Source organism: Zea mays, chromosome 9, assembly GCF_902167145.1.
Source record: "Zea mays cultivar B73 chromosome 9, Zm-B73-REFERENCE-NAM-5.0, whole genome shotgun sequence".
NCBI lineage: Eukaryota > Viridiplantae > Streptophyta > Magnoliopsida > Poales > Poaceae > Zea > Zea mays.
Genome location: NC_050104.1, coordinates 124,842,972 through 124,853,430, shown reverse-complemented (window position 1 = coordinate 124,853,430; position 10,459 = coordinate 124,842,972). Strand labels below are relative to the sequence as shown.

General features: G+C 44.1%; 1 long non-coding RNA gene across 1 annotated transcript; it reads right to left on the bottom strand.

Moving 5' to 3' along the window:
• Window positions 1–1,635: 1,635 nt before the first annotated feature.
• Window positions 1,636–4,442, bottom strand: LOC109942305 (uncharacterized). The gene is made up of 3 exons (XR_002265027.2): window positions 4,231–4,442; window positions 2,007–2,724; window positions 1,636–1,928 (listed from the first exon to the last, which is right to left on the bottom strand). It is a non-coding gene; the product is annotated as an uncharacterized lncRNA (long non-coding RNA).
• Window positions 4,443–10,459: the final 6,017 nt, after the last annotated feature.

Below are 10,459 nucleotides of genomic sequence, written 5' to 3'. Positions count from 1 at the left end.
AATAATTCTATGATAACAAAGCAAGAAAGCTTAGATGAAAAAGAGCACTAACTCAAGTTCTTTTCTTGCGGAGTGTTGCTTCACTTAAATGAGATTTTAACTTGAAGCAACACCAAATGATATGAGCAAAGAATAGTGCAAGAGAACTTAGAGTAAGGGAAAGCAAACAAATCACAAGCAAAAGCACAATGAACACGGGTGATTTGTTTTACCGAGGTTCGGCCCTCGAAGGCCTAGTCCCCGTTGAGGAGTCCACTTAAGGACGGGTCTTTTTCAACCCTTTCCCTCTCTCTCCCGATCACACAAGGATCGGCGAGCTCTTCTTCTTCTCAAGGATCACTCTCGATCCCACAAGGACCACCACAATCTTTGGTGTCTCTTGCTAGCTTTTACAAGCCTCCAACACTTTGGAGGAAGTTCGAATGGGAGTCAAAAACTCCACGCGCAAATGAACACAAAGATGTAGCACACACTATCTCTCAATGAATCTCACAAGGCGCTAGGGCTAAACTCAATTGAGTAGCTCTCAATTGCTTGCTCTCTCTTTTGTGGCACTTGTGTTGGTTGTAGTGGACTAAATCTTGTGTATAGGATGGATCAATGAATATAGGTGGTTGGGAGGGCTTGAGTATGTCAACTAGATGACTTGGAATGTTGCTTGGACTCCCACACATTTTAAGTGGCCGGTTGGGGTGGTATTTATATCCACCATCCAAAAACTAGCCGTTGATGAAGTCTGCTAGCGATGGGCGCACCGGACAGTCCGGTGCACACCGGACATGTCCGGTGCGCCAGCCACGTCATCCTAGCCGTTCGAGATTGGAGCTGGTCGACCGTTGGAGGCTTTGTCCTCATGTGGCACCGGACAGTCCGGTGCACACCGGACAGTCCGGTGCCTCTCTGATCCTCTGCTCTGACTTCTGCCGCGCGTACTGTTCTGCACTGTTTACTGTCAGAGTCGACCGTTGGGCGCAGATGACCGTTGCTCCGCTGGCACACCGGACAGTCCGGTGTACACCGGACAGTCCGGTGAATTTTAGCGGAGCAGTCTTCGTGAAATCCCGAGGCTGCCGAGTTCCTGAGGCCGCGTTCCGTTGGAGCACCGGACACTGTCCGGTGTACACCGGACAGTCCGGTGAATTATAGCGCGCCGGCCCTGGATTTTCCCGAAAGTGGCGAGTTTTGAGTCTGCGTTTCCTGGTGCACCGGACAGGTACTGTTCACTGTCCGGTGGCACACCGGACAGTCCGGTGCGCCAGACCAGGGGTGCCTTCGGTTGCCCCTTTGCTCCTTTATTTTGTCTTATTCTTTTTATTGGTTTCATGTTGAATCTTGGGCACCTGTAGAACATATAATCTAGAGCAAACTGATTAGTCCAATTGTTTGTGTTGGACATTCAATCACCAAAATCATTTAGGAAAAGGTTTAAAGCCTATTTCCCTTTCAAGCATACTAGTAGTGGATCCTTATGCCAAAATTTTACTTCACAAGTTAAGTACTTTTCCTGAATCTAGATTTGCCTAATCTAGAGCATTCACTTGTCCTACACTAGCTTCCTTTTATCAACTTTAGTTTCACTTGTTATCTACGATGCAGGGCAGTGATCCAGTCTTCATATCCGAGAAGTAACGGCGATCCGAATCGATTAATACCCAGCTGGGGATCTCCAACCACACGACATATGTAGCACTTAACCCTTGCATATGTCAACTCGCCCACGGGTTTCTCAAGACCAAAACAGGTTCACGCGACCCGAGAGCACAGTACTCCACCATCCAGCCATTGGCCTGGTTGGTACACGTTACTCTCGCCATGGTGCCCGCCATGTTTCCGAGAGTACAGCACCCCACCTTCCAGCCGTTGGCCTGGTTGGTACACGTTACTCTCGCCATGGTGCCCGCCATGTTTCCGAGAGTACAGCACCCCACCTTCCAGCCGTTGGCCTGGTTGGTACACGTTACTCTCGCCATGGTGCCCGCCATGTTTCCGAGAGTACAGCACCCCACCTTCCAGTCTCTTGCCACGGAGGGTACAAGCTACTCTCGCCATCTCTCCACTCCCAGTGCGTGCGAGCTGTTCTGGTATTGGTCCGACCGAGGCTAAGCTTACCCATGATGAGGCATGTGGCCAGTTAAAGGGTCCTAGATCAGCAGGCCAACAATCGGAACGGTCCTTAATCGACACAGACGGGCGACCTTTCCTGCTCAACGTCTGGTCTCATTTTAGTTAAACCATTTCCCAATCCTTGGTACCTGACAGAGGTACTTTTTCTGGATGTTGAATCCATCATGGCCATATGGATTCACCATCCCAATTTCTTTTTCACAACAATTTCCCATATCCCGTGTAACACATCATCTTTTTAAAAGAAACAACTTTTAATTATCTAAGCAGGGCTAAGCATCTTTAGTTCTCTTTTATAAACAGGAATCAAGGAATAGTAATCAAATTCCAAGGAATGGCATTGCATCAATTGTTTCATCACTCAACTCCTATCACCTAATGCAACATATAAGTGATAAAAGTTTTATAACAACAAGGAGGTGGCAAATGCACCGGGGCTTGCCTGGGATAAACACTATGTTAGTGTTGTTAATTGACGACCACTTGGTGAGCATCTTCCATCCTGACACTTGGTTGATTCATCCATTTTAGCTTCGTCCATCAGCATCACTTGGAGATCAATTCCACTCGTCTTCCATAGCACGTGATCAATTAACGTACCTAAATGATATGCATAATGCATATGAGAGAATAATCATAAACAATACAAGATAATAACACTATGTCGAAGAGGGTAATATATTGCTAGTAAGGCATTAGAACTCCTAGGCAAACACTAGATACCTTTGAATTAACAACAATCATGATCCTCGAGCTAGAGGGACCTAATTCAAACATTTGGAAATCATAACTAAACACAAGCCTTAAGCTAAAGCATAACATCGATAGGTTATTACCCTTAGACTTGTCACTTTTTAACACTCAAAACTTGGAAAAGGTGATAGAACACATGTAACTAACTTTCTAATTCAATAAGGTCTGGCACAAGTATCAAGAAAGCAGTACATCTCAAAGGATTACTAGAACTTAGGTTCACTAGTGATAGTCACCTCAGACTTAGATTAAAGATATGAGTAGCTTAACTAGTTTCCTAAACTTCTTTCCAAAATTAACTTATTGTAACACACCAACTAATAAATCATCACATTTCTATTCAATCACACAAGTAGAACACTTATCACACAACATAAAGTTCCATAGAATTTACATCCTCAACAATTAAAGATCTAAAGCATACAAGATGAAATATAATAAGTGTTCCATACTTTCCTTAGATTACTGAGTATAGCACCTTAAGCTTGGGACACTTGTTCACTTGAATTTAGCAAGTACAAGACTTCATCAATCAAGAACTAACTAAATTTACTTAGTCAAACAATAAGAAGGAAATGAATTAATCAAATATAACAAGGCATTTCGATAAACACTTCATATGCAACAAGTTGTCATCAATCAAGGGTAAAAAAATGACCTAGCCAAACAAGAGCAACTTCAAGAAATCCACTTAATGCTTGCTGATTTTGGACAGCAAAACAGCAGCTAGTTGTTTTATTCATAACTTACACAATATTCATCCAAAAATAGTAAACTAAGACTTTTTGGAAAGCTTATAAAGTCCTCCACAATTTTGGTATTATCATTACAGTGAGATTCGACATATAGAAATGTCAAACAGTACTAAACGCAATTTCTGTCCAGATTTGGACAGAATTCGACCACTCACTTTAAAATTCCATAACTGGAGTTTCAGACATCCAAATTAGGTGATCCTAGACTTTTTAGAAAGCTAATATAATTGTCTACAATTCATTTATAATCATCTCAAGGTGATTCAATGTGTATCAAAGTCAGTTAATTCAAACACACATTGCTGTCTAGATTTTTGACAGATTCAAACATTACATTTCAAACAGCCATAACTTGACTTCTAGACCACCAAAAGGGGTGATCCAAGACTTTTTGGAAAGCCTATAAAACGTACTATAACTTCTTTATAATTACTAAGAGCTGATTCTCAGTTTTACTTAATCAAACAATCCAAATCTAAAAATCATGTCACGACGGAGAACCGTTTTCTTAACACTATGCACATTTCATTTAGCACAAATATCGACTCCATACAAATCAACCATTTATTCGATTAACGGATACAACGGATCGACTTACCATGACTAAACTCGAAGCGACGTCCGCGAACACAGCGAAGGTTTTGGGTTCGGTCCTTCTACCGAACACTTACTAATCGTCACACGGGCTTCGGTTCTTCACCGTCGGAACCTAGGGGTTTCTCTCCTCACAAGCATACACAAACATACACATGGTTAGCCTCTACTTAATCTACGCCGAGTACATGTACTAGCGAGGAATAAACACAAGAAAAACAACGGGTTCTCACCGGGGTTCGACGAAGTGGTGATCGGGTCGGCATAGATCGAGGTGGAGCTCGCTGCGGTATTTCATCAAGCACATCGAGGGCGCGACACGAAGGGGGTTTCATAGTTGTTGCTGCTCCATAACCTTGGGAGCATGGGCTGGACATGTGCTGCAGGAAACCGAGCAGGGCGCGGTCCAGTGAAGGAAATCGACGACGAGGTGTGCTTGGTCGGACAGGGAGAGGAAACAGAGGTGGAGACCGAGCTAGGAGTGGGCGCGAGCTGGGCGAGCGCGGACCTGAGGAGGGGCGAGCACCAGGGAGAAGAGGGCGCTCGACGCAGGGGAGATGGCCGACGACTCCATGGATGCCAAGCGGAGAAGAGGACGCGTGTGGGAGGGGATCCGGCGCCAGGAACAGGAAGCGGAGCGCGCAGGGAGCTCGGGCGAGCTGCAGAGATGGGGCTGGGGCAAGCGGCATGGTGGCCTGAGGTAGTGGCCGATGTGAGCTCGGTGCTCGGCGGCTAGAGGAGTATGCATGCATGTGACCAATAGGAAGGGAGAGGCAGCTCTGCGAGGATGAGGGAGAGAGAAACGACGTTGGCAGCTTCAGGGAGATAATGGGGCAGCGTGGATAAGGAGATAGCAGACAAACGAGACCATTCCAGAAAGCTGAGTATGTGCACTGGTAGGAATGACGGGGAATCAAGGAGAGGATTCCAGAGAGCGCTCGTGTCGATGATTTTCCCAGGGATAAGAACGACGGTGATTTCTAGGGAATTAAATAGGTGTGAGGTTAATGGAAAGATGTGAGTGCTGTCAATGACTTCAGGGAAAACAAAAGACGTTGGCTAGAACAATTGAAGAGCGTGGATAAAGTATAGGGAAGAGCGGTGGAGAGGAAAACTGAAGAGAGATTTTTCTCTTATTTCATTCTTAATAAAAGTAAACATAGATATTCTAGGTTCTGAAATTCAATTCTAAATGATGTATAAATATGTTGAATTAAATGAGACCGATAACATAAATTTGGACCGCTCGATTTGGTAGACGCGCCCAGAAACAGATAAATTTTACCAACTATTTATACCCGTACGTTTGGACCAGGGCGATATGCACTCAGATCGAACGACGACTTTGGCTCTAATATTTATAATATATTTTCGACCCAGTTGAGTTCGGACGAAGATCACATGATATCCGAATAGTGTAGACTCAACATCTCGCGAAATAAATATGTCAGATCGATAAGCATCGAAATTGTGATCCCTTTCGGAATCGACCTCACGCAACGTTCACGTGGGCGAGAGGTTGTGCGCTGTCCAGACACCGGTTAACACCAGCCACGCGCCACGATGCCAGGCCACAGAGAGACACGGGCAACATAAGCGTGAAAGGATTTCAAATGCAGTTTAAGAAACTAGATCCGATTTCCAGAATTAAAGTTTGGGCAAGACGTTGATGGCTTAACCCAAACGATACTGGATTCGATGTTCCGAAAATTACTGAAGTCTGAATTTTTGCGAAATAATTTAGGACAATTTAAACAGATGGAGACAGACACGATATCGAAATCGTGATCGACGAAGATGATTAAAATTTAGTGTCCATTTTATTCACCGCTATCACATGTTAAAGTCCGCACTCGTGGTCGAGCAGACGATAAACACCTGGGGTGTTACATTGGCATCGACCCCTGGCGGCGGCGGACACGTGTCAGGGGGTCGGCGCCATAGATCTTGGCGCCGACCCCCTTTATACCGCACGGATTGACCTTATGGACATTTTTCTCACCCGCCGCTTGAAACCACGCCGCCGCCCCGCACACTTCTTGCCCCGCCACGCTCGTCGGCCTGCCGCCCCCGCGCCCCGCCCGCTCGATCCGCCACCGCACCCCGGTCCGCTCGCCTTGCCGCCATCGCGCATCGCGCCGCCGGCTCACCTCCTCACGTCGTCGCCCCTGCGCCCCACCCGCTCGCCCCGCCACCGCGCCCCGGTCCGCTCGCCCCGCCGCCATTGTCCTACCCCCCCTCGGTCGTCTAGCCGGCTACATCACCGTTCGACCCCGTCCCACTGCGTCGTCGTCTAGTCCGAGGTATTAAATTTGGCAATTGTTGTATAATTAGTTGTTTGTTCAATGTGATTATCGTAAATATTAATGTGATTATCGTGAGCATGAATGTGTTGAATGTGATGAATGTGAATTGAATCTGCATGTTTTAGTAACCTCACCGTGCAGGGGAGGTGCTGTCAAAATTTATACGTAGTGCTATGTTTTGTTATGCATGTGATGAATGTGAAAAGTGGTATTGTTAGTTATTCGTTATTAATTAATAGTTATTTAGTAGTTAGTAATTAGATGGTTAGTATTTAGTTATTAGTTAGTACTTGGTTATTAGTTAGTATTTAGCTAGTTATTAGTCGGTGGCGGTTAGGCAATAACCATCCATCATGGACATTAAATGTTTAATTCGTGTTTCAAATAGATGGATAATTTTTTGAGCTTATATCATGGAGGCAATGTGGAAGATCCCTAGGGAAATGCCAAGTTCAGTGACATGCGCCACGTGTATGCATGGTGAGGATTGCTTGGTGCAGATGTTCGTCGAGGGGGAAATTGATGGAGGCCGGCGTTTTTTCAGATATCCTTATGCATATGTAAAAATTAATTCTAATCTTTTGTTCTATATGATTTTGTTGTTGAATGAAACTAACTATAAACATTTATGTAGCATTCATTGGTCAAGGAGAATTGTGGGTTCACTCATTGGGTAGATCCCCGTCCGATTTTTCCGCTTGCAGAATACATATCCTACCTACAGAATAGGATATTGATTTAGAGAGGGAAGTAAACAACATAAATGACGAGGAAGAAAGAGACAACAACAATGGAGGTGGTTCACAGGTGCAAGTATGCTTAGATCCATATGGCTGCTACCTTTGTCACAGCAAGAATGTTGGTCCTCCAACTTCTCCACCGCAGTCACAACCGACAACAACAATGGAAGGATACTATGGAGAAGGGTCCACACAATTTGGAATTGGGAGCACTACTAGAGAACTCTTCTGTATCAATTGCTTTAAGCGTGTTGATTTTCTTTATCAATTGCTTTAAGTCGTATTCATCAATTGCTTTTAAAGTCCAATTTAAATTCAGAATTGTTCACCAATTGCTTTTTTAAGTCGTCTTCATCAATTTTAAAGTAGTTCGTTACCAAATAACATTGTTTGACACTAAATAATACAGAATAAGAAATTCAATACTACATAATATCAAATAAGCACCTAGACTACTGAGTGCAACGGGGCCATTTGCCTTGCGAAATGCATCAGGGTTCTCCTCCATTGCTTCCTTTGCACGACGTGCACGCTCAAGCTTCTTCTCCTTCTCTTCCTTGCATTCAGCAACACGCCTCATTTCTTGCTCGTCTTCCCGTTGTTGCTCGACAGCAAGCTCCTCTCGTCTTTTCTCCATCCTCTCTTTGTCTTCTGCATCCCACTTTTAAGATTCTCCAACCACTTCTTGTCTTTCTGTGAGATTTCTGTGTCAATCCACTGCTCAAAATCACAAAGCGGTGGAGGAGTCTACAAAACATGCAATGATTAGTAGGCAAAGAAAACATGCACCACTTCGAGTCTTCGAATTGTTAACATATTAAAAGACTATTCTCACCATTAAATTCATCCGGCGTTGAACAATCGTTGGCTCAAATGCATAGTTAGCACACATCCAATACCTCTGTCGATAGGTGTCATGATCCTTAGACTTGTCAACCTTGCAAGGATCACCACAAAAACACATAGGCTCTGGAACACCAGTTGGCAAAGGCAACGGGTCGAAGGCAGTTCCGGTCAAAGGACTCTTCCTAAATTTCGATAAGATCTATAACAATCACAAATATAATAGACTCACAAAATATGATTTAATATAACACTTACCTTTGTTTAGCAGGTTTATCACGCCTAGACATCCTACAATTTAGGTTGATGTCTCTTGTTTCGAAGAATAGAATGTTGGATCTTTTATGGGCTTGGCCCATTTATTGAATAAACTCTATGGTGTGTAATGGTGGAGAATACCAATAGTACCACATTGGAAGTCCAAGGGTCTTTTGGCTTGACTTATATGGTGGGATTTATTCCACTTAACTTGAGAAGTCAAGAAATGGACAAGGGCGTGCCACGCGCGCGCGCGCGCGCGCCGCCGCCGGCCGGGCCGGGCATGGCGTGGCGAGGCAGGCGAGCATGGTGTGGTTGTGTTAATTTTTAGCACCCACTAACCGCGTAAACCTTTCAGCTGCTTGTCTCTTCGTCAGCTGCATGCAAGACCGTTGTCCTTCAGCTGCCCGTCTCTTGGCGTGTCACGTGCAGACTCTTCTCCTTCAGCTTCCCTCTGCGAGAGGTTAAATAGAGGAGAACCCCTGGCACTTGATACACACGAGAACAGAACCATTTCAGAGTCACAAGTCCAGCCGCAAGTGAGGGTGTTTCCATCTCGTAGCTCTGCGCGCACAGAGAGGCGAGAGGGCAGGTGCTTCCGAAGCTCTTGCCGTTCGAGATCCTGCTCGGGGGATCGACAATTAGGTTTTTGGGGAGCGTCTACGCGACTGCCCAAAAACGTCTTCTTCCTGACGACATGACAAGGGAAGCTGGACAAGGATCCGGATCATCAGAGCGTATGGGAGGGTACGATCAATTTCTTTCCCTACTGTTTTGCGTTCTGCAGATTACATATGTTTCATATATTCACCTCTGTTGTTTCATATGTAGTCATGTATTTGTCTCATCTGTTCTGTCATTATATAATATGTTATATCTGTTTGTTTTAATTTTACAGTCATGCTATTTATATTGCTATCTACTCATTTTTAGTTGTTTCGTAATAATTCATGAACCATGTTTATATACTTATTATATTTATATGATTCATATGCTCTATGTTCTCTTGATCCATATTGGTATGGATTAATTTGAAATCACGATTTCTATGGTTAATTATTTGTTATATGTCATCATCATAATGTTACTTTATAGAATTAAAATAATACAGAAAATGCCTATATTTCTAACAATCCAAAAACCTAATGTTAGGCATTTTTCTGTCAAAGGTTTTGCTGCTGTGCTAAAGCCTGATCCTTTTGATGGTAAAAACTTCTTGATATGGAAAGCTAAGATGGAATTGTGGCTAACTGCAATGTCTTGTTTTCATGCCGCTGAGGGCAAGCCTGCTAACTTACCTCCTGAGGATGAGGCTAAGTTTAAGGCTGAAGACAACCTCTTTAGAGGAGCAGTAATTAGCGCACTGGATACAAAGTTCCAAAAAAGCTATATCATCCTTCCCATAGGGAAAGAGCTGTGGGATGCACTTGTCGGAAAGTTTGGAGTAACTGACGCTGGTAGCGAGCTGTACCTCATGGAGCAGCTGTATGACTACAAGATGGTTGAGAACCGATCTGTAGTGGAACAGGTTCATGAGTTTCAGGCACTAGCTAAGGAACTCGAACTTTTTCCTTGTCCTTTGCCTGACAAGTTTGTGGCTGGCGGTATAATCGCCAAGTTGCCACCTTCTTGGAAGGACTTTGCTACCTCTCTCAAACATAAGAGACAAGAGTTCAATGTGGAAGAGCTCATTGGTACTCTTGATGTTGAGGAAAGAGCTAGAACAAAGGACAATGGAAAAAGTGTGGAGACCTCTACTGCTAATGTGGTGCAGAAGAGAAACTTCCGCAAGTTTAACAAGAAGAAAAACCAGAACAAACAAGAGAATTCAAATAAACCTGTTCAAACAGCACAGTTTAAAAAGAAGAACAACAACAACAAGGGAAAGAGAGGATGCTTTGTCTGTGGCAGTGATCAACATTGGGCAAGGGAGTGCCCTGATCGCAAGTTCACTCAAGACAAGAAATCAACTAATGTTGTAACCACTGAAACTGAAGATGGAACATCTGGGTATGGTAATTCTTTACCATTTGTTCTTTCAGTCTGTAATTCACCTGAGTGGTGGATGGACAGTGGTGCAAACATT